Source organism: Herpailurus yagouaroundi, unplaced genomic scaffold (assembly GCF_014898765.1).
Source record: "Herpailurus yagouaroundi ecotype Mexico unplaced genomic scaffold, PumYag 142, whole genome shotgun sequence".
NCBI classification, from domain to species: Eukaryota; Metazoa; Chordata; class Mammalia; order Carnivora; family Felidae; genus Herpailurus; species Herpailurus yagouaroundi.
Window position 1 is genome coordinate 8,917,837 of NW_024412397.1, and position 21,364 is coordinate 8,939,200.

The window sequence follows — 21,364 nt, forward strand, 5'->3', positions numbered from 1 at the left end:
CAAACTGGCAATATAACAAGATCCAAACTATAGTCCAAGCCTTGTTGATATGGACACAATGACTTCAGCTAAAAAAAACCGAAAACCAAAAACAAACCAAAAAACAAAAGGCGAAATTCCTAGAGAATACTCATTTCTACTATTGGAAAGAAAGGAAAGGAGAAGACTAGAAAAGGAAAGCTTGTTAGATGTTGTGGACAACAGCATGTAAATCATATTTTTACTTGTATTATAAATCTTTTTCTAAATCTAACTGAAAACAGTTGATAATCAGTTTGGATATGCCTTTCCATTAGCAACTGAATAGGACTGGTTCTTGTCACAGCAATTGAACTGACATGTTGAGCATGGAGTATTCTGGCAAGTCCTCCTGGCCAATCTGCTCCAACTCTGCTCCAGGGCATCCACAGTGGGGTGTCTTTATAATCTTTCCAGCCTGGAATTTGATTAAGGTAACAAGGAATGATGGCACAAATTCAAATAAATATCCTATTCATAAATTCCCTAAACCCAACTCATGCAATGCAGTCTCTGTAAGGAATGAGTGGGTACAACAACTTGCCAACTTCAAATAATTAATAGACTAAATCTTGTACAGACATTTATAATCGGAACTGAAGCATTCTGAACTGTTTTATTAAGGATTATACCACAATATGCTTTTCTCCTTAAAAAAAAAAAGCAATGGTTTACTAAAACTTCTTGGTGATCTCTAAAGGAAAGTGGTTGTATTTTTAAAGGTTTGTTAAGTATATAGCTCGTGTTACATGATCCCGCCTATTTTGCAATGTCAAAGTTAACTTCAAGTCTTTAAATATAATAATTCATTCCTACCTGTATAGAAATTATTGGATGACTTAAATTCAGTGACTTCAAGTAATTATTACTAAGGTATTCAAAAATTAAATGGTGATCTCATTTTATTTAAATAAAAGTTTATTTATGATCTAATGTGATCTTATTTTAATAGAATATAAAATGTGTGTGGTTTTATAACCCATGATGATAAGTGTTATATTATATACCAGAATTATTTGTTTCCTTACTTGTCATAGACTCTGGGTCTGGAGTTCTCTCTTGTCCAGCAAGAAAGCAGGATGCAGGATTAAAACTGTGAGAGAGGCTAATGTCTGAGAGGAGACAAGACCCCTGAGTAAGGGTCCTTGCTCCATTTGTATTAGGATCAAAAGGCTTACAAATGTGCTGATGGATGTGCACAAAGAGACAATGAAATCGTGAACATTAACTCATGTGCATAAGGGAAAGGGGGTTCTGAAGATATGTGGTATTAGGGGTTTGGGTCAATACAAAACAAAACCCTGGCTAGGGTTGGAAGGTTGTTTACAGCAAACATGAGTCCCCACCTCTAGACCAGTTTAGGTAAACAGAGAAGGAGAAAGAGCATGCAACCTCAGGGTCAACAAGGCACCTTTCTTTTGCTAATTAGCTCTTCTGTGGGCAACTTCACTCCACAGCAGCCTATAGCCCTATTTACCTGTTTACCTAATTTGGTCCTTCCTTCCTGTAAAAGCAGCTTTCTGCTATTGTACTAAGCTGGGGGCATTTCCACCCTAATCTTGTTTACCTCATCTTGGATGTTTTCATCCTGAGATTCCCTATTTTTATACCTTTGTCCTATACTGGGGGCCTTTGCCCCATTTACCTAACTTTGTTTACCCAAACTTGGGTGTGTACATCCTATGGCTAGTTTCTTTACGCCTCATTAACCCATCAGTGCGGGCTCAGGGAATTCCCAAGTTTATTCCTCATACTTACTTACCTTTTTACACATATGTCATTTTATTTCATAGGACTTGGAAGCTTTATGAAACTGGCTGTTAAATTTTTTACCAAGTATTTTCCATTTAAAGTAAGTAGTTTCATTGTCTCCTGGACAGTTGTGAAAAATGTTTGAGAAATGTGAAGCTAGTACTGGATAAATGCACTGTTGAAATAATTTACTGACCTTTTTAAAATTTTTTTCAAATGTTTTTATTTATCTTTGAGACAGAGAGAGGCAGAGCATGAGCAGGGAGGGGCAGAGAGAGGGGGAGACAGAGAATCTGAGGCAGGCTCCAGCTGCTGAGCTGTCAGCACAGAGCCCAACGTGGGGCTCGAACTTACGGAGTATGAGATCATGACCTGAGCTGAAGTCGGATGCTCAACCGACTGAGCCACCCAGGCACCCCTAGACCTTTGAGGTCTATAAACTTTTCTAATGAACTAAGGTGACAGTGTAATTGTCAATAAGATTAATGAAACTAATAGGAGTATATCTCAGCTAAATAACTCAATCTGTGAATTAAATTTGTTTAGGGCAAAAGGTATAACTTTTGCTTATAAGTAAATTGGTTTAATACCCACAAAGATCAGATCTGAGATATTCCCATTTTAAGGAAACTGTATTTTTGGAAACTGGGAGGCCATTTTCTCTAAGTGAGCCTTTTAGTGAATGCAATGATGAAAATTACATTCCCAATGATTTGAACCAATCATTTCTCCAAAGGCTCTATTTCTGTCTTAGCAACCAAAGCCATAATAACTTTCCAAGTGGCTGTGCTTTAGTGCCAGTGTTTCTTTCTCTTTGGAAGCACATGTGGATAAATCTGTAATAAAGCTCAATATTCTTCACCTAAAAAAAGAAAAAAAATGTGAACAATAAAATTAGAAAAGAATAAAAAATTGGGAGAACTGACACTGGTTTCAAAAGCTATAGTAATCACAATGTTTAACTGGCAGGATAGATGTATAGATATGTAGGTCAATTGAATAAAATTTGTGCCCACAGACCAGAAATAAACTCTTAAATTTATGGTTGCCTGGATATTGGCAAGTTATTTCAGTAAGAAAGAATAATCTTTTCCACAAATAGTTCTGGGACAACTCGATAGCCACAAGCAAATCATGGAAGTTGAACCCCTACTTCACCTCACCTCATTTATAAAAATTCACTCAGAATAGATTATAGACCTCAATGTAAGAGCTAAAACTATAAAATTCTTATAACAAAATATGGGAGTAAATGGGAGTAAATCTTTATTGCATTGAATTAAGCAGTGGTTTTAACATGTAATACCAAAACACAACAAAACAATTAAAAAATGATTTTGATGAAGCCAATTTAAATTTTATGTTTTATTTTTAAGTTTATTTATTTATTTTGAGAGAGACAAGGGAGAGGGAGAGAGAGAGAATCCCAAGCAGACTCTGCATTGTCAACACAGAGCCCAACGTGGGGCTTGAACACCTGAACCATGAGATCATGACCTGAGCCCAAACCAAGAGTCGGAAGCTTAACCAACTGAGCCGTCCAGGTGCCCCAAGTTTTATACTTTAAATAAAACCGTGAGGAAGTTGAAAAGACAATCTACATAATGAGAGAAAATATTTGCAAATTAGAAGGGACTTGTATCCCAAATATGCAAAACTACAATAAAAACAAAGTCAGATAACCCAATTAAAAATAGGCAAGGTATCTAAACATATATATTTTCCCAAGAAGATATACAAGTGACCAATTACATGAAAACATGACCAGCATTATCAGCCATTAGGGAAATTCAAATCAAAGCCACAATAAGATACCACTTCACCTCCACAGGATGGCCGTAATAAAAAAGATGGACTCCAACGAGTATTGGTGAGAACGTGGAGAAATTGGAACCCTCAAACATTGCTTAAAGTATTGCAACCACTTTTGGAAGTAGTTCGGTTATCCTTAAAAATGGAAACATAAGAATTATGGGATCCAGCAACTCCAAGGGAAATAAAAACACATCTGCAAAAAATCTTGTACATAAAATGTTCATAGCATCATATTCATAATAGCCAAAAAATGAAAACAATCGGAATACCCATCAACTGAAGAACGAAAAAAATATGTGCTATATCCATACAATGGAATATTACTTGGCCATAACAAGAAAGAAGTATCAATCCATACTCCAGTTTGGATGAAATTGGAAACATTATGCTAAGTCGAAGAAGCCAGTCACAAAAGGTCATACGTTCTATGATTCCACTTCTATGAAATGTCCAAAATAGGTGAATCCATAGAGACAGACAGTAGGTTAGTATTTGGCAGGGGCTGGGGGTAAAGGGAGAATGGGGAATGACTCCTGGTGAGAAGGAAGTTTCTTTTGGGGATGATGAAACTCTTTTAAAATTATAGTAATTGTTGCACAAGTCTGATTTTACTAAAAACCACTGAATGGAACACTTTAAATGGGTAAACTTTGTGGTATATGAATTAGATATCAATTAGCTCTTAAAAGTAAATATGGCATGCATTTCAGTTGCTATAATATGTATATATAAGGCCAATAAAAATTAGTTTTAGGGTATCTGCAAAAGAAGTCAATTGAATATAACTAGTGGTTCCAAAATTCTTAGGCATATTATCTTAAATAATTGCATCAATTGAGTCTAGAATATCTCATTGCTTTATCTCTTTATATAATGAACTTTTGAAATATTCCCTAAGAGTTGGGTGGATAAATGGACATTGATGCCTTAATCTTATATGATTAATAGAATCCTTTGTATATAAATATCAAGAAACAGTTTGCTCCAGCTCAGAGCTAGTTGTCTTTTCTTTTCAATAAATTAAACCAGCCTCATGACCAGTGGGAGCGAAGCACTTGACATCCTACAATGCTGGTGATTCTTAATTTATGTCCTGAGGGACTAATACTGAGAATATGTTCAGGGTACCATAGCAACTGCAGAATCAAAGCAATGATCTCATATGGCAAGTTTGTAGCTGAGAGAACACTTCAGGATTCTGTGGGATCACCTGGGGCAGCACTATTCCAAGTGTTCATGGTGTGGCATCTTGATAAAGGACACCTAATTGGTGTTAATTTATCCAAATTAAAGACGACTTTAAAGCATCTCTTTCCATAGAGAAGAATGGTCTCATAAAAACGTGTAACAAAATGTTAAGGGTATTTAATTTGTAACTAGTATTTCACAAGGGTTTTGATATGGATCTTTATTAAAGCTGATTTCAAGTTGCAGTAACCTTAGTAATGTGCTAAAATGTTTGTGCATGGATAACAATATCTTGTCTAACATCAAAGGAAGACAAAACATTGTCAAATAATATATTAATTTTCATGACAACAGCACTTGTATTTGATCATCACATGATATATGTATTCCCCACTTTTCTCTTTGAGAATCTGAATAGTGAGAACTCTAATAACGTACCCAGGGAACAAACAATCCCTCCTTTCCTATTTTATATTAGTCAATTAACATACAACAGATGTCTGCTTCCAGAAGCTTTTTAAGAGCACTGGGCTATGTGCCTCTTTGCCTTCGGATATTGGAATGAGTTCCAGAATCATGAAACTCAATGAAAGAAGTCAAATTGCCATTTTACCCCAAGTTTCAATCATGAGCCACCAGAATTCATCTCCAACCAAAGTTGAATATGGGTATAAAAATCCGATTATGTCTCTTACTATTTTAATCCAAAGAAAAGGAAATTGCAGAAACATTAGTTATAGAAATGCAAAGGTAAAATGGGATTAAAATTACAAAGCTGGCTAAAAGAATGTAAACATTAAGAACAAGAGAATTCAGTACCAAACTACTCAATGTTACTCATTAAAACATGATTTGGAAACCCTTCCTCGTGGCTCTGCACACTCTAGCAGTTCAGCCCAGTTATTAAGACAATCCTTTGTGTAGACGGCCTGTGGTGTGGCCAGCACTATCTGACAGTGAGACCAGAAATCTGGTCCCACAAAGATGTGAAATTTTCATGAAACGCAGGAAATGGTAATTTTATTAAGAGGCCTGTGACCTGCAACCAAGGATGAAGGAAATGAAGGAAAATGAAAAACTGAAGGAAAAACAAGTTAGGAACTAACTTGAGCGACTAATGGAATATTTAAAAACCAGTAAGTACTGTTGATTAATTGATTACGACTAATGTTCATGCTATTATCAAACAAAAATTAGATATCCAAAATTAGGGAAACAATGTTATTTCAAAATGAAATTGACATGAAGAGTAAGTAGAAGAGTCTTCAAAAAGTTGTTTCTACAAGTAAGCAGGCTACAAAAAGTAATACAGAAATGAATACAAATTAAGGGGAAATAAAATGATATTTGTATGATTGGCTTATAAATCAAAGGACTAATCCTTAAGTTCCTACAGAGGAAAGGATATTGTAATATTCATTGTTTTAATTTAAAAGTGAACCTCTAAATCTCTAAAAGGCACTATGATGAAAGATGAGTAATGTATGTTAACAGGAAAAAATATTTTCCTCTATAATACAAATATTTTCCAGATTACAGTTTCCAAAATGACAAAAGCATGCAGGTGAAGTTACTTACCCTGCAACTTCTCCTTCTCCTTCAGAGAGTATCTCCTTCAGAGGTACCTAAAAGCTGTTATATAGGTTTCTTTCCTCGGATAGAAAATAAGATAGGACAAACTAAATCTTTCTTCTATTGAATAAGACTCAAGTAGAAAAAGCTTATACTGAAATATATGCCCTTCCATTTAAAGAAAAAATGCATATGGACTTGTATATGAACTTCTATATAACCCATAAACATGTTTGTTGGACACATTCCTATGAAAGTTTCAAAGAACCAGAAGAGATTCCAAAACTATGTTTCTAAAAATGTTTCTGAAACAGAAATGGACACTCATTATTTGCTGCATTATATTTAGGTTTCTGAGCTCCAAACTTCCAGCATTTGTCTACTATAATTTTGATCGTTTCCTAACTGGACCTATAGTCCTATCTTTCCAGATCAGTCTCCACCAAGAAACTCTCATTAATTTCCTCTAAATAATTTTGATGACTATTATCTGGAATAATCAGCATTTATAGAAGTAACTAAATTGCCTAATCCGTGAGACAAGAGGAGCTAACTGGCACATTAGGATAAGTGTTTAAATGGAAAAAAAATATTTAAATATTTTATTTTACATATTCCTTGTTATATAAGCTTATGATCAACTTAGATTTTTCCTTATTGTCATGGTTAAACTATTTTAAATGACAGTAAGAAATAGTAAATGGAAAATGTAGTCATGCTTTACAAACTTTATGCAGTCTTGAATAATAAGGAAAACATGTTTTCCACTAAATAAGACGTAGGATAAAGCTGGCACACTTTAATTTACTTCCAACATATCACTTCCAGTCATAGCATTAGTGATATTACAAAAGTCAAAGGAGACTCATTGGTGCTGATAGGATAAAGACAGATGAGCAGTATCTAAAGTACATTCTTTAAAACAGAAACCCAATTCTGACCTATGAAAACTAATGATAAAATAGTAAGTATTCTTTCAGTGGAGTAACATGCATTCCAAACTTTTAAAACATTTCTTTGTATGTTTCTCTGAGCATCGCCTCTGCCTACAGTCTGGGTCCCTGGAAGTAACTGCATTGCTATTTATTTTGTGTTATCCATTCAAAGTCAATATAATGAGAAGGGTGAACAACATCTTTAAAGTATTATAAAAGTAGTTTTGTCCTCACAGGATCTCCAGAAAGATTCTCTAGGACCCGCCACAGTTGAGGACTGCTAGTTTGAAGACTGTTTTCTCAATACAGTACATTCCAAATTGGAAGAGTTCATAGCATTTTTAATTTACTTTGCATTCGGCTAGAAGTTACTAGAGATGGTATGAAAAAACCCTCTTGTATCTGACACAAACTTCCTTGCATATAGGCTACAAATAAATGGAGAAGCACATCATCCAACCTGGTGGAGAATGAAGGCCCCTCATGTGAAGAATGTGCAGAGAACACTACCTGCTTTAAAAGACACCAGCTTATGAATCACTGTATTGTACACCTGAAACTATTACACTGTATGTTAAATAACTGGAATTTAAATTAAAACTTAAAAAAAAAAAAGAACATTAAAAGATACCAGTGGGGAATGCTGCTATTCAGTTCATTTAAAACTACCTGTGTAAAGTTTTGGAGATATCTTCCAATAGTGTAATAGTGTAATAATTCATAGCACATTCAGCTTCTTGATAAAGAACTAAAGATAAGTGAGTAAATGAAAGCAAACAAACATGCCTAAAATGGATACAAATGAAGTGAGATGTGGATTGGAAAAAAGTCCTCAGTGCTATTGGTGATCCAACAGGGTATTTACTTCTGGTTTACATACATCCACTTTGCCCTCCACACCTAGGTCATTGAGTGAACACATTCCATGTAGAGAAGCCACTGTAAGACTTTCCATATCTATATGGTAAGACAAAAATCATGCAATCATTAGAATTCCATTTTTTCCTAAATGTGGGCAAATGTAAACTGATTAAACAGTATCTTTAAATATTTTACATTAAGATTACCATGTATATTTTCTGTAATAGAAACTGTAAACATCAAAGAAATGTCACATTAGCTGAGGATCATAATGCAGAATGTTCTGGGCTACTAGTCCACTCTCTTATTCAGGGAATTTTGTGAAAAATAGCCATCACCTTAGAACACCAGTATACTTACATAAGACAACACTACTTCTAATCACGTTACTAAATTTAGATATATTTCTCCTTGGAAAGATTATTTATTAAAATTTAAGTTTATTTCCCCAAAGGCCATATTCTTCTAAAAGACAATATGCTATGAAATATTTAGTTTTGTTTACTTTGAACTTAAATGCAGTTTGATAGCACAGATACTGAAGTTAAGTGCTATAATGCTAATGATGTTTAGTTGACTATACATTTAATAGACTTTTTGCATGTAAGAATTTTAGGGACTTTTAGCAGACTTTAAGTTTTCTTTCTAGAGCAGATTTAAGTTTACATAAAAACTGAAGGGGAAGTAAAGAGTTCTCATGTAGCCCTGCGCCCCCCACCCAACCCCATTTTCCCCTATTATTAACATCTTGTGTTAGTGTGGAATAGACCAAACATGGTGCTGTCTTGAGCAAGACTGGAAGTTATGAGGTTGGTCTTAAGTGGTCACATTTGTGATATATTAAGAATATAAGGCTTAAAGAATGTGAGGACTGATTTTATATGGAGTGGGGGAGAAAAGAGCATTTTGATTGAGCACTGGAATGGGTAGAGAAGCAGGTTTAAAGATATAAATTTGAGGGGCACCTAGGTGGCTCAGTCAGTGAAGTATCCGACTCTTTTTTTTTTAATTTTTTTTCAACGTTTTTTTATTTATTTTTGGGACAGAGAGAGACAGAGCATGAACGGGGGAGGGGCAGAGAGAGAGGGAGACACAGAATCGGAAACAGGCTCCAGGCTCTGAGCCATCAGCCCAGAGCCCGACGCGGGGCTCGAACTCACGGACCACGAGATCGTGACCTGGCTGAAGTCGGACGCTTAACCGACTGCGCCACCCAGGCGCCCCATTATCCGACTCTTGATATAGGCTAAGGTCACGATCTCACAGTGTGTGGAATCAAGCCCCACATTGGTCTCTGCACTGACCGCACAGAGCCTGTTTGGGATTCTCTCTCACATGCTTTCTCTCAAATAAACATTTTTTAAAAAAATATAACATTCTGAAGTCATGAGGGTTAACGATATCATCTCTGGGGTGAGCACAGCAAAAACAGTAAACTAATGGCTAACTTTGGAGACCTTTGCACATATCAAATTGGAGACATGAAGAGAAGTCAATAAGATTGAGGTCAAAAAGTACAGCAGAAGATGAAACTCAAGAAAGACTACTTTTTCTTGAATCCAGGTGATTAAATTCCCTTATGAATATGACTGGGTACGTCAAATTGATATTTTCAGAAAGATGAAGACTGATAATGGACTTCTGGCTTTAAAAGTATGGGAAACATGTGTTCTTGACATCTTTGGGTAAAGACAAAGTGGTCAGAATATCACTCACTGCTGGGATTTAGGGGATGAAGTGAAGATAAATATATCTCGTTCAAGACTTTTTGTTGTGAAGGGAGGGAGTGAAATTTTGAGTAGCAGCAATGGAATGCATGCTTAAAGAAAGCTGGTTTATTTTAAACATAAAATCTTTAAATATGCATGTATGTGTGTAAATACATATGTATGTACATCTATACTATAAATATCTGAGATATATCAGATACATATGTAGTCTTTATTGCTGAGCTATATAATCAGATAGATATCGCTATTATATAATGTGTGTGTGTGTGTGTGTGTGTGTGTATATATATATATCTGTTGGCAAAAATAGATAGGACTCTGCATACATGGAGGGGCTGATCACAGGTAGGAGAAATTGCATCCATAGTGTCAGTAATGTTGGCAGAATATAATGGTTCTAACTGGTATAGTTTGGTAGATATAATGGTGGGAGTGTGTACATATTCCTTACTCCCATTTCTGTGTCTCAGTAAATTAAAAGGAAAGACTGTCAGCGGAGAGTGTGGAGAAGTGAGGAGGGATTACAGGTTGGAGGGAAGAGAGCAAGTGAAGTAGTCATTTTGAAGAATTTAATGCTGAATGGAGTACTAAGATGCTACTTGAGATGAGTGGTCCTGGATTTAAACCAAGACCTATCACCATAGTTCTTCTGTGACCTCATGCAGCTTCTTCCCTCAGCTGCAGACGGAACAGAGGGTTGCATTTTACCAAAGCTTGAGTATCACAGGTAAGCTTTTGCAAAGGGTATGAGGGCAAGGAAATTGAGGTGTATGCATTGAAGTGATTATAATGCTGAGCCATTACATTTCTGTGTAAGGAGCAAAATCAGAAATGGGGGTTGGTAAAGAACAGCAAAGAAGTGGGGTCATCAAGATTATATGCCCCAGTGGTTGAAGTCTTGTAGTTAGTACTGAAAGGAGTTAGCTGGAAAGAGTAAGAAAGTATGTTTGGGGAGTGGACTGCTTGATTAGAGACCCTAAAGAAGATGTCCTAACTTGTGAGGATAATATCTGCAGTATGACCTTAGGAGTGGATTCCTAAGGTCCGGTGGAAGACAAGATGATTGGAAGAGAAAAATTTGAGGAATTGAGAGTATAGGGTATTAAAAGTTGTTGTTTCAGATACTGTACTCAAAGGTAGAGTTGCAAAGAAATAGCAAGGTGCTAAAATACCAGTGATGGAGACTGGCCAGATCTGTGTAAATGACAGCAATGAGCAGGGACAGGGCATACCATACCTATCCAGCCAGTTCTCCATCTGTCATCTAAAGAAAGGGACAAAGGTCTGCAGTTAGAAATGAAGAGGTGAATAGAAGAGAGGTCACCTCCTTCACCTCCAGAATAGGGAAAAAAGTCATCATCTGAGAGGTGGCAATCAGCCTTATCACTGGCCTATATAAAATACTTCTGTGGCTTCCCATTCCCACCAAACAACATTTAACTTCCTTAACATGGCATTCAAGGCCTTGTGCTTTCGGCCCTAGCTTTTTCAAATTCTGTCCTCACTACCTACCCCGATCAGCCACACTTCACTTCCTCAAACTTGCCATTCATTCATCATTTAGCCTTCAGAGATGCTGTTCTTTTTACCCTTTCCTTTCATTTCCCCGTGCCCTAGTTAAGTGATAATCCCCATTTTTGTCCTCAATTTCTTACATTTCTTCCAAGAAGCTTTCTAAATAGATTAAGCTACTTGTCCCTGGTTGCCTCAATAGGGTACTAAATCCTCTTCAGGTTAATTATTTTTTCAGTTGTCTGTTTTCTCAAATTAAGTGTAATGTAAATGCCACAAAGCTAGAGATCATGCATTGGTTCAACAGATTTGAGCGTCTACTAAGTACTCATCATTATTATTGAAATTTTTATATCATCATTGTATCATTGCTATTTAATTAAGACCTAGAATTTGGTAAGCATTCGGTACATATTATCCTTCCATGTATAAATGCATGTGTGATATAAATGAGAATTCACTTATTGGTATTTTATGTGATAGTCACTGGTTATCTGTCACTCATAGCAATATTGCACATAAACACTGCTTAAGGGAAAAAGAAATTCTGTCTTGAAAATGGAATGCTTTTACTATGAAGTAGTTTTAATTTGCCTAAAACTTAAAGCTTACCTTCTCTATCAATCTGTCAGTAGTCTAAAATTTTGCTGATGTCATAATGTGTAAAACAGAACATTGAACAAGGTTTTCAACTGCCAGATCTTGAAAGTTAAAAAGTTAAATGTTACAAATGATTTACATCTGGACAGAGCATGCAGAACCTTCAAAATAAGTCTTTCCTGTTGCATACAGAAAATTCCATTTCTCAATGTACATACATTGACATAATAAAAATTGAGTGCATGAAAAGAGAAGGGTATGTGCCTATCTTACGGCAAATGAGAAAATTTAAAAATGTGCTTTACATTGTTTTAGGACTTAGAGTTTGAAAACCATTTTAAGAGTGAAGCAAACTGTTTCCGTAAGCTCATAGAGATGACAATCACTTGCTGATGTCATCTAAACCGTCATGTTGCCTCAAACAATGGGGTAATCCACCTCTACTGAATAAACTCTATTCATAAAGATCTGGTGAGCCCTACTTAACACCTGTGAGATGACATTACCAAACAGACAACTGTGGAAAACTTATGTTAGCTTTGAATGAAAGTTCTAATGAATAATACTAGAAGTAGAGATTGAACCTCATTTGAATCCTACTCTGTCAGTTCATGGTTGATGTAGCTGAGGAATAGAAAGACTCATTTTCAAACACTACCGAGTAAGGTGAGTGGGACCTCCCAGACCTTTCTCATACTTTCCCACCCCACATATGCTTATTTGTATTGTACATTTGGATGCTATTTCTATAATTGTATCTTTCCTAGAATGATTCCTATGTATAAAGTAGAAAAAAACAGATATACAGCAGGAAAAAGAAATAGGACATAATGTTTTGGGTGACAAAGGTGTCACCTTGAAGACCTTAACAAATTCTGAGTCTCTGCCGCCTTCTCTTCTCCCATCTCCAGATATAATTAAATATATAATAATTTTTTTTTCCTAAAGTTCTTCCCGGCTTTAGTAAAGAATATTTTAAGGACTCCAGGATTACCATTCTTGAACATCTGTTGATAGTCTGCCTTTATGCTGAATCTCTGACATATTCTGCTTCATTCTGAGACATCACCTTTTTCTTAGCTTTGAGACTAGATTCCTCTCTTGATACACTGCTGAGTATTCCAGTTCCTTTTCACCTGAGACCCTGATTGAATCACAGCTGTCTTCTCCCTCAGAACAAGATTTCTCTCCTTTAGAAACCCATGCAAAGGGGTGCCTCAGTGGCTCAGTCAATTAAGCGTCAGACTTCGGCTCAGGTCATGATCTCACAGTTTGTGGGTTCAAGACCCGCATCAGGCTCTGTGCTGACAGCTCAGAGCCTGGGGTCTGCTTCAGATTCTGTGTCCCTCTCTCTCTGCCCCGACTCTGTTTATGCTCTTTCTCTCTCAAATAAATAAACATTAAAAAAAAACAAAAAACAGTGCAAATGACTGCAAAAGAGTTTTATGATGGAGGGTGATAATCGTATACCAACTCTAAGGACCACACCCTCCTAGATTCTTCCAAATCATGTTTAGAACGCCAATTTTGGAATTACTTTGTGTATATTGTCTACCATAATGATTTCAAGTTAGGTTTGGCATTCCAGCTCTGGCTTACCTCCATCCGAGCATGTACTGAGTTCTGGATCTCAACTCTTACTCAGTTCCACTCTTGTACTCTTCTACCGTCGTGTCCAATTATGTCCTGAAATATGATCAGCCCTGGAACATACAAATTGGAATTCAATGCACTACTTTAACTCTGAAAAGTTGATTTTTATTTGTTGAGAGTGACACCAAAAAGATGGCAACATAGGTCATTCCTGAATTTGTTCCCCCTCACAAGAAGACTGACTATTTAGGGACAAGACATCACTGGAGAGAATCCTGGAACATGAGAGGGAGGATGAAGCACTACCCTGCAGCACAGAGACCAAGACATACTAGGGTAGAATGAAGAATGGCTACTAGAAACTCATCTCCAGTAACTCTAAAGAAATGGAGATATATGAACTGTCAGACAAAAATTCTGAATAATCCTCTTTAAAATTAGGAAAACAATGCATGAATAAAACGAGAAGTTTGACGAAAATAGAAACCATTAAAAAAATCAGAAATCCTAGTGCTGAAAAATACAACTGAACTGAAAAATTCAATAGAGAGCTTCAAAATCAGACTTGACCATGCTGAAGAAAGAATCAATGACCTAGAAGATGTTTGAAATTGTCCAGTCATAGGAGCAAAAACAAAAAAGAATAAAAAATAATGAAGAAAGCCTATGGGACACAATGAAAAAAAAACCCACAATGTTTACATTATGGGAATTCCAGAAGGAGAAGAGAAAAAGGGGGAGAAAGTATATTTAAAGCAATAATGGCTGAAAACTTTGAAAATGTTGTGGAGAGTAATAGGCATCCAAGAGGCCTAAAGGATTACACATAGGTTGAATCCAAATAGGGCTACACCAAGACAAATAATTGTCAAGTCAAAGACAGCTAATTTTAAAAGCAGCAAAAGAGAGAAGTCACATATGAGGGAACCCCATAAGACTATTGGTAGATTTCTCAACAGAAACTTTTCAGTCCAGAAGACAATGGGACAATATATTGAAAACACTGAAAGAAAATAACTGTTAACCAAGAATTCTCTACCTTGCAAAGATGTCCTTCAGAAATGAGGGGATAGGAAGACTTTCCTCACCACTGGAGAAAGGCTAAAGGGAGTTCCTTGAGGGGAAATAAAGAGATGCTAATGAACATCATAAAAACATAAAGCAGTGCAAAACTCACTGGTAATGGTAAGTATATATTCAAAGTTGGATTCTGTAATATGGTAATGGTGGTGCATAAAGCATTTAACAAATCTAGTTTAAAAATTTTTAAAAATGAGTAAAAAGAACCATAACCATAATAACCTGTTATTTTTTTATGCAATATAAAAATATGTAAACTGTAACATTGATAATGTAAAATATGAGGAAGGGGAGAAGTAAAGTGTAAATCTAAGGAATTCTATTAAAGTTAAGTTGTTATTAAAATAGGATGTTATAATTTTAAATTATTTTAGGTAAGCCTCATGGTAGCCACAAAGGAAAAACCTGGAGTAATTGCACATAAGAACATGATTAAAAGAAGTCAAAACATACTGATCTCACATGGCACCAACACAGACACACTGATACACATGTGTGCACGCTCACACACACACACACACACCTGAGTAAAAATAAGGAACAATGGATCTACAAAACAACCAGAAAACAACAGCAATAGTAAGTTATTATCAATAATTACCTTAAATATAAACATATTAAATTCTCTAACCAAAAGACACAGAATGGCTGAATGGATTTTAAAAATCATATTAAATGATATGCTGCTTATAAGACACTGACTTTATGCTTAAAGATACACATAGGGCTGGGTGGCTCAGTCGGTTAAGTGTCCAATGTTTGATTTCTCCCCAGGCCATGATCTCACATTCATGACATTGAGAGCCCCATATTGGGCTTCATGCTGAGTGTGGAGCCTGCTTAATATTCTTTCTCTCCCTCTGCCCTTTCCCCAGCACATGTGCTCTTTCTCTCTCAAAAAATATATGTATATAAAATTAGAAATCAACACTAAGAGGAAAATTGGAAAATTCACAAATATGTGGAAATTTAACAACATTCTCCTGAGTAACCATGGATCAAAGAATAAATTAAAGTATCTTGAGATGAACAAAAATGAAAACACAAATACCAAAACTTACAGGATGCAGCAAAAGTAGTTCTTAGAGGGAAGTGCATAGCAATAAGTGCCTACATTAAGAAACAAGAAAGATCCTAATTCTACACCTTAAGGATCTAGAAAAAGAAGTACAAACTGAGTATAAAGCTAGTGGAAGAAAGGGAGTAATAAGGAATGGAACAGAAATAAATGAGATAGAAAACAGAAAATCAGTAGGTGAGACTAACCAAACTAGGAGTTGTTTCTTTGAAAACATAAGCGAAATTGATAAATCTTTACCTAGATAAACCAAGAAATAAAAATAGGACCCAAATCAACAAAATTATAACTGAAAAAGAAAATATTACAAATGACATCAAAAATAAAAAAATCATGAGTTTACTATGAACAACTATACCCCCCAAAAACCAGGCATCCTAGAATAAAATGGGAAAAAAATTAGAGCCATAAACCACCAAGACTGACACAAGAAGAAATAGAAAGTCTGAATAGATCAATTAATAATAACAAGATTGAGTCAGTAAGCAAAAATCTAATGAAGAAAAACCCAATACCAAATGGTTTCCTTTCGGTAAATTTTTGGTAAATTTGGTAAATTTTACCATTTAAAGAATTAATGCCAGCCCTTCTCAAACTCTTCCAAAAAAATGAAGAGGAGGGAATATTCCCAGACTCATTTTATCAGGTCATTGATACCAAAGTCAGAGAACGACACTACCAAAAAACTATAGAACAATATCCCTGATGAATAAAAATGCAAAAATTCTAAATAATTCTCAATACGAGCAAACTAAATTTGGCACATTAAAAGGATCATTCACCACAATCAAGTGGAAATATGTGTGGGATACCAGGATGGTTCAACAAAATCAAATCAAGCTATGTGAGACATCACATTAATAGAATAAAAGAAAAACTCGTATAATCATCTCAATAGATACATTTGAGAAAATTAAACACCCATTTATCATAAAACTTCTAAACAAATTATGTACCAAAGGAATGTACCTTGACATAATAGAGGCCATATATGATAAGTCCACAGCTCACATCAAACTAAATGGTGATAGGTTGAATTATTTTCCTCTAAGATCAGGAACAAAACCAAACAAGTGCCTACTCTCACCACTCCTATTCATCATAGTACCAGAAGTCCTAGCTAGAGCAATCAGGAAAGAAAAAGAAAAGCATCAGAATTGGAATGGAAGAAATAAAATTGTCTCTATTTGCAGGGGACATGATGTTATAGAGAGTCAATCCTAAAAACTCCACAAAAAAACCCTGTTAGATCTAATCAATAAATTCAATACAGTGTCAGGATACAAAATTAACACACAAAAAATAAGCAGCATTTCCAGACACTAACAACAAATTACCCGAAAAAGAAATTGTAAAAATCCCATTTACAAGAGCATCAAAAACAATAAAATACTTAGGAATGAATTTAGGAGGGAAAAGATCTCTCCAAAAACAAGATATTGATGAAAGGAATAAAAGACACAAATAAATAGAAAGGTATCCCATGTTCATAGATTGGAAGAATCAAAATGTCCATACTACCAAAAGCCATCCATAGATTCAATACAATTCTTACAATGATTCAAGTAGCATTTTTTGCAGAGGGAGAAAAAAACAATCCTAAAATTTATATGGAACCACAAAAGATCCAAATAGCCAAAAGAATCCTGAGAAAGAACAAAATGGAAGGCATCATACTTCCTAATTTTAAGCTATGTTAATCAAAACAGCATGGTACTCGCATAAAAACAGACAATAGATCAATGGAACAGAATTGAGAGCCCATAAATAAACCCAAGCATATACAGTGACCTTATGTTTGGCAAGGGAGCCAAAGATACTCAGTCTAGAAAAGACAATCTTTTCAATAAATGGTTCTGGAAAAATTGAATTTTCACAAGAATGAAGACCTCTACCTTATAACACCTAAATTAACTAGTAATGTATTAGAAATTTAAACATTTACATAAATTGACTAGTAATGGATTAGAATTTTAAACATAAGACTTGAACCAGGAAACTCCTTAAAAAAGCTCCTTGACATGGTCTTGGCAGTGAGTTTCTAGATATACCTAAAGCATAAGCAGCAAAATAAAAATAAACAAGTAGAATTACATAAAACTAAAGAGCTTCTGCACAGCAAAAGAAAGTGAAAGACAATGGGAACGGGAAAAATTACTTGCAAATCATATATCTGATAAGGTGTTAATGACCAACATACGCAAAAATGCATAAAATTTCAATATATACTATTTAAAAGATAAATCTTTATAAAAAATTGTATGTTTATGCAATACTTCAAAAATATTTATTGAGCTTTCCCTAAAATTCTCAATGTCAGTGATACAAGGGAAAACTGAATGTTCATAAATATCTACTCTAGAAAACTTCCTATAATTATTCATATACCTTTATTCAAATATAATTAGCCCAATCTATACATATTTTAAAGTATAAAATCAGGTATATTTATCCATCTTGAATTAAAAAAAAACACACAACACATTCATTTTTCTTCCACCAAAAGGAAAAAGACCTGTTATTCAATATTTCTTGATAATTTATGCCAATATAAATTTCTTATATTTATAGTCATTAAGTGTGAAACACATCAAATAATAAAGTCTTAGATATATAATTGTGTGATTTATGTTTTATCTAATTTTCAACACCAGCAGACCCACACATATGAATAATTACAACTCTGGCATATATACATTTTATTTTATTTTTTAATTTATTCTGAGAGAGAGTGGAGGAGTGACAGAGACAGAGGGAGAGAGAGAGAATCATGAGCAGGTTCCATGCTGTCAGCGCAGAGCCCAACGTGGGGCTTGTACTCACAGACCATGAGATCATGACCTGAGCCAAATCGAGAGTTGGACGCTTAACCAGGTGTCCACATATATACTTTTCCAATTCCCAAAACTCTCAACTTTATTGCAGTATGAAGGAGAAATGGCTCATTAAGAATATCATAGCCCTAGGGCACCTGGGTGGCTCAGTCAGTTAAGCATCTGACTTTGGCTCAGGCTCAGGTCATCTCATGGTTTGTCAATTTGAGTCCTGCTTTGCAGCAGGTGAGCTGGAACCCCACTTCATGTGAGCCCTGCTTCTTTCTCTTTCCCTCTCTGCCTCTCAATCTCTGCCCTTTGCTCACTTAATATGTGCTCTCATAAATAAATAAATAAATAAATAAATAAATAAATAAACAAACAAATAAAGCCCTAAAGGGTTAGTATCCACACTATATAAAGAACTTACACAAATCAACACCAAAAAAACGATTAATCCAATTAAAAATGGACAGAAGACTGAGACAATTCTCCAAAGATATGCAGATTGTCAACATCATTAATCAGGGAAATGCAAATCAAAACTACAATGAGCTGTCACCTCACACCTGTCAGAATGGCTAAAATCAACAAACAACACGTGTTGGTGAGGATATGGAGAAAAAGGAACCTAGTGCACTGTTGGTGGGAATGCACATTGGTGCAGACATGGTGGAAAATAGTATGGAGGTTCCTCAAAAATTTAAAAATAGAACTATGGGTCTAGGAATCACATACTGGGTATTTACCCCAAGAATACAAAAACAGTAACCCAAAAGGATATATGCACCCCTATGTTTTTGCAGCATTATTTACAATAGCCAAATTATGGAAGCAGACCAAGTGTCCATCCATAGATGAATGGATTAAGAAGTAGTATATATAATTTATATATACGTTATACACACACACACACACACACACACACACACACACACACATACACAGAAGGGAATACTATTCAGCCATAAAAAAGAATGAATTCTTGCCATTTGCAACAACATGAGTGTACCTACAGGGTATACTACTAAGTGGAATAAATCATAGATAGACAAATAACATATGATCTCACTCATGTTGAATTTAAGAAATAAAACAAAGGAAAAGAAAGACAAAATAAGAAAAAGACTCTTAACTATAGAGAATTCCCCACAGGGGAAGTGGGGGGGGGGGGAATAGGTGAAGGAGATTAAGAGTACACTTATCATGGGGCGCCTGGGTGGCGCAGTCGGTTAAGCGTCCGACTTCAGCCAGGTCACGATCTCGCGGTCCGTGAGTTCGAGCCCTGCGTCGGGCTCTGGGCTGATGGCTCAGAGCCTGGAGCCTGTTTCCGATTCTGTGTCTCCCTCTCTCTCTGCCCCTCGCCCGTTCATGCTCTGTCTCTGTCTGTCCCAAAAATAAATAAACGTTGAAAAAAAAATATTAAAAAAAAAAAAAAAGAGTACACTTATCATGATGAGCACTGAGTAATTTATAGAATTGTTGAATCACTATATTGTACACCTGAAACTAACATACTAGTGTATATCAACTATACTGGAATTAAAATTTAAAAAAATAAAAATAATTTCATGGGTTCAGAGTTCTGAGTTTTTAAATACAAGTAGTCATTCCTTTTAAAAATAGTTCTAGATTGAACAATCCTAAAATATATATATTTATAAATATGTGTTTATAAATATGTTTATAAATATAAATATATATATATTTTTTAACCTTTTATATCAGGTAAACAAAATATCTTATAATACCCTGAAAGATGTTTGAAAAAGACACAACTTAAAATGTCACTGGTGAAAACTAATATGATTTTTATTTTAGAAGTTAGAAAACATTTAAGTCTACCCTGGACATTTGTTTTCTCTTGAACATAAATTAATACCCAAAGATATCACTATTTCCCATTATTATATATTGTATACAAGAAAACTTAGAATTTTACTTCCTTCAACACAATAAAATGTTCCTTGTTATATTTTCATTTTACTGGATTATGTGAAATATTTTACTATTGAACTTAGTTTTGATTTTTGCGTGAAGAGAACATTCTGATTAGAACAGGAACAATATGTTCCTGGGTGTTCCCTTTGAATGGCTCACAAGGAATAAAGAATATGAATCTTTTATCAGAATGCTTGGTAATCCGAAATGGAAGCCTAGATACTAAATAATATTTTCTCTTTACATTTTTATTTGCAGGTAAAAATAGCTGACCTAACATCATAAATATTGTCATCATGTAGAGAATACGATAAAACATAAAAATAGAATATGTTTTTAATATATTTTAACAGTACCTGAGTTGGTCTCTTAACTCTTCCTTGCCCATCTATGACTACAGTCTTGTCATTTACTTGCTTAAATCTCAAATTTTTGTAATTACTATAATTACAATACCTACATTTATGGTTGTAGTAAAACTTAATGAGATCAATATTTATATTGATAAATTACTATAACAGCCATTATAAGTTTATAATAAAAATTAGGTTATTATATATATTATATGTTAAAAACTAGGACATTCAATTAAGCACTTCTACATACTGTAACATTAAACACTAAACACCTGACCCAAGACCTAGTTAATTATGCATGATTTTTTCATATTGTAAGATGCAGTGTTTCTTTACTCCCCTCTAACATTTTATTAAATCAACTACATGTATTTCAATGGTTAAACTTAGGTAACTTCCTGCATTAGTCCTCATTCTATAGATGAGGAAAGTGGATCCCACAGAAGCTAAATGATTAGCCCAAGATCACACCACGAAAATGTGTACATCAGTTTACTTTCAGATTTAACTCCATTTGTTT

The 21,364-nt window shown here is 35.0% G+C and overlaps 1 long non-coding RNA gene across 1 annotated transcript in view; it reads right to left on the reverse strand.

Annotated features, from left to right (window-relative positions):
• Positions 1-2,115: 2,115 nt before the first annotated feature.
• LOC121032818 (uncharacterized) overlaps positions 2,116-21,364 on the reverse strand; it is a 28,227-nt gene continuing 8,978 nt past the window's right edge. Inside the window, exons 3-5 of the long non-coding RNA XR_005791502.1 lie at positions 14,616-14,690; positions 13,583-13,686; positions 2,116-2,632 (exon numbers count right to left, since the gene is read on the reverse strand). This is a non-coding gene — a long non-coding RNA (uncharacterized LOC121032818). The remainder of the gene's footprint in view (positions 2,633-13,582; positions 13,687-14,615; positions 14,691-21,364) is intronic.